This window comes from Lolium rigidum, chromosome 2, assembly GCF_022539505.1.
Source record: "Lolium rigidum isolate FL_2022 chromosome 2, APGP_CSIRO_Lrig_0.1, whole genome shotgun sequence".
NCBI classification, from domain to species: Eukaryota; Viridiplantae; Streptophyta; class Magnoliopsida; order Poales; family Poaceae; genus Lolium; species Lolium rigidum.
The window spans coordinates 94403283-94410302 of record NC_061509.1 but is presented as its reverse complement, the minus strand read 5'-3'; positions in this window follow the sequence as shown (position 1 = coordinate 94410302).

Here is a 7020-nt window from a genome sequence, read left to right as displayed (position 1 = left end):
ATTCAAGATATCAGGCCCATCAAGCATGGTTATTTGCACTCACCCATATATGAGATAATACAATGAGTATCATGTCATGTATCGGTGGAAAATTGACTAGCTAGATGGGAGGCCAACAATTTTCGCCCAACGACTTCCAAACCAAGTTTTAGAAAAACGACTTGTGTGCAAGATGGAAATGGCTATAGATGAGTGTAGGCTTGGGTTTCGATAACACAAACTGTTAATGGTACATGATCACTCAAGTTTGCAAGATTTGAGCAAATAAGGCCAAACTAGAGTGATTTCCCAAAAGAACATGTATATGTTAAATAAAGTCCATTAAGATTCAAATAACACCAACTCTTCACAAAGAAGAGTGTGGTGGCCTAGGCTACCATGTATGAGTGTTATGGTATGGCACCACGAAAATATATCTTGGGCCCAAAACCAATACTCATCATTGAAGCTCACATATCAACACATGATATAAAGAGAATGATTTCTTACTATCGGCATTATGGGGGGAGGGATAGCTCAATAATTTAAACCGCACTCCCCCTATTTCCATGCCCACATCTAAACCAAATAAAGTTTTGAGAAGAAGGTGTGTTTGCAAGATGGTCAAGCTATCCTCCTCGAATCAATGATATTTGGCTCATTCCTCAAATAGAAAAACCTTGCTTCATCAAGAGGCTTCGTGAATATATCGGCGAGTTGATCTTTGGTTGGAACATAGCACAACTCAATATCACCACGGGCAACATGATCCCTAATGAAATGATTCCGGATCTCAATATGCTTCGTTCTTGAATGTTGCACCGGATTATAGGCAATCTTGATGACACTTTTATCGTCACATAAAAGAGGCACTTTGTCACAAGTGACACCATATTCCCTTAAAGTTTTCCTCGTCCATAAAAATTGAGTGCATCCACTTGTGGCGGCAACATATTCGGCTTCGACGGTGGAGAGAGATATACAAGTTTGCTTCTTAGAAGACCAACATACCAAGGACCTACCAAGAAATTGGCAAGCCCCGGAAGTTGATTTCCTATCATCCTTGTCTCCCGCCAATCCAAATCCGTGTATCCATTAAGAAAGAAACTTGAGCCTTTAGGATACCAAAGACCATATCTTGGGGTATCAACCAAATATCGAAAGATTCTTTTTAGAGCCATCATGTGTCTCTCTTTAGGAGAAGCTTGATACCTTGCACACACACCAACACTCAACACTATGTCCGGTCTAGATGCACAAAGGTAAAGCAAGGATCCAATCATGGAGCGATATACCTTTTGATCCACCTCTTTACCATTGGGATCTAGTGCAAGATGACATTTGGTAACCATTTGAATGGCTACACCCTTCATTTCCGTCATCTTGAACCTCTTGAGCATGTCTTGGAGATATATTCCTTGATTGATGAAAGTCCCTTCTCTCAATTGCTTGATCTCAAAACCAAGAAAGAACCTCATCTCTCCCATCATAGACATCTCAAACCTATCGGTCATAAGCTTTGAAAAATCATCATTGAAAGCTTTGCTAGTAGAGCCAAAGATAATATCATCAACATATAATTGGCAAACGAAAAGCTCCCCATTGACCCTCTTAGTAAAAAGAGTGGGATCGATTAGCCCAACATCAAACCCACGGTCTATCAACAATTCTTTAAGGTGCTCGTACCAAGCTCTAGGAGATTGTTTGAGACCATAAAGTGCTTTATCAAGCTTATAGACGTGTTTAGGAAAGTCGGGATCCTCAAACCCCGGGGGTTGCTTAACATAAACATCTTCATGCAAAGGACCATAGAGAAAGGAACTTTTCACATCCATTTGTTGTAACTTAAAATTATGATGTGATGCATATGCAAGAAGGATACGGATGGCCTCAAGGCGAGCCACGGGAGCATAAGTTTCTCCAAAGTCAATTCCTTCAATTTGAGAGAAACCTTGAGCTACCAATCTTGCCTTGTTCCTTACAACAATTCCAACTCATCTTGCTTGTTCTTGAAAATCCATTTAGTGCCTATAACATTGCGACACTCTTTGGCTTCTCTACTAAAGTCTTGCGCTTGAAGTTGTTGAGTTCATCGTGCATAGCTTCCAACCAATCCGGATCTTCAAGAGCTTCAAATACTTTCTTTGGCTCCACTAAGGAGATTTAAGCATGACGATTGCTAAAGTTAGCCAATTTCCTTCTTGTGGAAACTCTTCCTCTTACAACACTTAGGAACTTCTCATGAGTGTGTTCAAGAATTTCCAAGTTCCTATCTCTTCTTGCAAGACGACGGGGCTCGATCTCCTCCTTGGTTCTTCTAGGCCTTGGAGGTACCACTTGATAAACTTGATCGTTTGGGTCCCCGTCTTGACCTTCAATTTGAGCTTCCTCAATTTCTTGAGAGTGCTCAACATCATGTGCTTGATCTTGGACATTATCCGATGAGAAGAGAATATTGAATGGATACTCATCGGATCCGTCATGAATCCTTGGTTGATCTTGTCCTTGATCTTGCACACTAGAGGGAGGGTCTTGTTCTTGTTCTTGGGTTGGTGCATCATTAGCGTCAAGAGATGAAGTTTGTTGATGTTGTGAAGATGAGGGCTCCACCATAGTAGAGCGTAGTCCTTCCCGAGACGCCACACCGTGTCCCTCAATGGGGCGGAAAAATCCCACACCCATTCTTACAATGGCATCTTGAGGTATTTCATCACCTGCACAAACATCAACTTGCCCCACTTGGGAGCCATCATTTTCCTCGAACTTCACACTACAAGATTCGATGATAATCCCGGAGGATATATCGAAGACTCTATAAGTGTGAGATTCAGCACCATAACCAACAAATATACCCTCCAAATCTTTAGGAGAAAATTTAGACAAACGGACTTCTTTGATTTTATAGAAACACTTACACCCAAACACCTTAAAGTATGAGATATTAGGCTTGTCACCGGTGAGTATTTCATATGGAGTCTTGTTCAAGCCCTTACGGAGATAGAGCCGGTTAGAAGAGTGGCAAGCGGTGGAGATGGCTTCGGCCCAAAAATTATAGCGGGATTTGTACTCCGCCATCATAGATCTTGCCATATCCATAAGAGTCCGGTTCTTCCTCTATGCAACACCATTTTGTTGAGGGGTGTACGCAGCGGAATATTGATGTCTTATCCCCTCATCACTAAGAAAATCATTGAGTGTGTAGTTCTTGAACTTGGAGCCGTTGTCACTTCTTATTGCCAATATGGGGAGGTTGTGTTGATGTTGCACCTCGGTGGAAAAGTTAATGAAGATTTGTTGAGTCTCATCTTTCTTCTTGAGAAAATAGACCCACATATATCTTGAATAGTCATCAACAATCACCAAGCAATGTTTCTTCGCACCAAGACTTGCATGAGTAGTAGGACCAAAGAGATCCACATGAAGGAGCTCCAAGATCCTCTTGGAAGAGATAATAGTCTTGCTTGGGTGTGGAGAGTTATGCATTTTGCCTTCAACACAAGCCCTACAAACACGAACTTTGGCAAAATAAACATTGTCCATTAGTCCAACAATATGGTTTCCCTTGTGAAGACTTTGCAAAGTTCTCATGTTGACATGGGCCAAGCGGCGATGCCACAACCAACCCACATACGCCTTTCCGAATAGGCACATCGCACTTGATGTGGTGGCCCCCGAGAAGTCCACCACATATAAGTTGTTTTCGCGATACCCAACGATAGAGACTTTTAGAGTCTTGCTCCAAAAGAGGAGCACAATATCATTATCAATAAAGACGTCGAAGCCCATCTTGCCAAGGGCAGAAACGAACAATAAATTGTAGGGATTTCTATTTCCGTGCCCTCGGGTCCTTAGTTGTGCTCAGTTTTCTTCAGCCGCTTAGTTTATCCTCAGTTTTTCCCAAGCCCTTGTCTGAAGCCCTCACAAGTGCTGGAACGGCCGTTTGCCCGATGGGTCAACAACTTTGACCGTTAAATACTGACTAGTGGGGCCACGTAGAGCCTGCAAAGACACGTTAGACCATCCATCTTTGTTTGACCGTAAGCATCGCCGTATCCCTGAGCAAAACGCGGACGAGTGGTGCTTCGGTATATTGATTGACAAGTGGGGCCATGACGCTGACACAAGGGGCAATACACGGGTAGGATTAGATTTTAAACGGAGCTATACATCGATGGCACGGAGGAGGTGGCCTGCAGGGTGCCGAGATGAGATCGACGTTCACAAAGAACCGCATGAGGCGAGACCAGACCCATTAGATAGATATGAACTAGACGTGTTTAACCATGCAAAGAAGAGAAGAAATGGTCGAGGACATCGACGACTACCTCAACACTTTGACTGACGGTGTCGGACACGAACGCGAGCAATGTAGAGATAACTAGTGTCTCTCCTTTCTGGCATGTATAGATGGGTGCTAGGGGAGTGTGGTGGCGAAGGGAAAGACCTCGCGGTGGTCTGTGGCATCCAACATAACGGGACGGCGTGGCCGTGCCCACAGCGGCGTGCATGTTCGGCATTGGCATCAGCATATACGTTCGGCAATAGCCTCGGCGGTATCTCTGGTGTGTCAGTGATCGAATGAGGGGACGGGATTGAGGGTGCATCCCGACGGTGACCTAGCAGTGGCGGCGAGCATAGCCATTCTGACCATGCTGATATCGGCATCGGCATCGTTTGGAGGCTGTGGTGCTCGATTCAAGGTGGGATTTGTTTCTTGTACGCCAAAATGAATTTGAAACAAGTTTCCTGTTGAAGGTTAGGTAAAATACGAAAGTTTGTAACTAAAAAATTTACTTGCACCATGGTGAGTTTTTTTTGATAGAGCTATAGGATTCGGCAAATTTTTTTGACACCTTTTAGATGTTCCTTGTTCTTACACGTATGGCATCATGTATGGCAAATTTGGGGTCATCTGGAGATGTTTGAAGAAATCACTTTGCTTAAGCGCATGCCGTTTGGTCTCACTGAAACCAGCTTTTGTAACAAGTTAGGTTTTTTCGACCTTCTCTAATTGACCTCAAATTTCATACAGATGATCTTCTATACGAAGATAGGTAGATTCTTTCGTTTTTACAATTTTTTGAACTTTTATTTCCCTTTATAATACCTAGTTGACTTTCAGGTCAAAACCTCAAAAGTTAACATAAGTAGATGGTGAACCCTCCCAAACTTCAAATACAGAGATAGATAGATTGTTTCATTTATCATTTTTAGCGTGAAAAGTAATGGCTACAAGAAATTGGTGATGGTTTATCATTTTTAGTGTGAAAAGTAATGTCTAGAATAAATCGGTGATGGTTTATCATTTTTTGCGTGAAAAGTAATGGCTACAACAAATCGGTGATGGTTTATCATTTTTAGCGTGAAAAGTAATGGCTACAAGAAATCGGTGATGGTTTATCATTTTTAGAGTGAAAAGTAATGGCTACAAGAAATCGGTGATGGTTTATCATTTTTGCGTGAAAAGTAATGGCTACAACAAATCGGTGATGATTTATCATTTTTAGCGTGAAAAGTAATGGCTACAAGAATTCGGTGATGGTTTATCATTTTTGTGTGAAAAGTAATGCCTACAACAAATTGGTGATGGTTTATCATTTTTGCGTGAAAAGTAATGGCTACAACAAATCGGTGATGGTTTATCATTTTTTGCGTGAAAAGTAATGGCTACTCCCTCCATACCGGTTTATAAGCACATTTCGTGATTTGAGAAGAACTTTGACCATTAATTTGGTTAACAAAATATGAAATATATATCACAAACATTATATCGTTGGAAACTTCTTTTGCATATGAATCCAATGGTATAATTTTTTAGGCATATAAATTATAGGGTTGGTTTGACCAAATTAATGGTCATAGTTTTGCGTGAAAAGTTTATCTATTTTTGCGTGAAAAGTAATGCCTAAAAGAGTTTATAATGCCTAAATGCCGACAATGAAAGAGAGGGTGGTGGGCCCCGATCAGAGAGAGAGAGGGGTTATCCTGCACGTTAGATCATACGATCAACGGTCGGCGGGCACGATCCGCGTGACAAGGGCTAGACCAATCAGTGCAAGGTTGGGCGTCTGTGATAATTTGTGAAGGGAGAGGGCAAAACTGAGTAGTATCAAGAAACCAAGGGCATGTGAGTAGTAAACAGACTAAGGGATTCAAATATGAAATTTAAAAAATGGAAAATGCGTGTTTTGTACAATGAAACCCATCTTGGCCTACCTCAAACTATTTGCAATACAAATATACATGAGTGTGAAAATTGTGGCCTCATTCAGACAAAGTATGTTTTGGGGAAAGATATTTTGGGAAGGGCTTATTGTGGAAAGCCATGCACCTTCATAGCTACTAGGTGATTTGAGAAGTGGCAATTTGTGGTAAAACTTGATTTATCTACGATTGTTATGGTTCCCAACGTGGCAGGTCGCGTAAGAAGACTCCATGAGTAAGTGCCACTATGGTTTTATCTTTTTTGGAATTTTTTGCGCATGAAATGACTCAATTAGATAGCTTAATCTCATTTGTTGACTCTCTGTTGACCAGCCACTTGAGGGTAAAACTGAGTATATTACTAGCCAGTATTAGTACTCGAGGGGAAAACTGAGTACAGATATTTTTCCAGTGTAAGACTCGAGGGTAGAATTGAGTACACCTAACCACGGACGCGTGTCGCGGTGTGCAGCGGTTAGACGGTGCGCGTGTTGAGACCAAAAGTGTAGTTTTTTGGAACTACCAAGACCAACCGTCACCTTGCCTGTACAGAACCCCTACCCCCTAACGCACGCAACCACGCCTCTCACATCCCATCAACTTCTCCAAATCGAAAAAACCCCAACCGCCCTACGCGCGCTCCCCTGTCGGCGATGGAGAAGAAGAATGCGCGGGTGACCGTCGCCCCCCAAGCCCGTCGCCTCCACGCCCATCGCCTCCGAGCCCGTCGCCTCCGAGCCCGTCGCCTCCGAGCCCGTCACCGCCGAGGGCGACGCATCCAAGCGTGGCGACTCCGTGAACTGGACCTCTCTCTCGGCTGACGGACCACTTCACAAG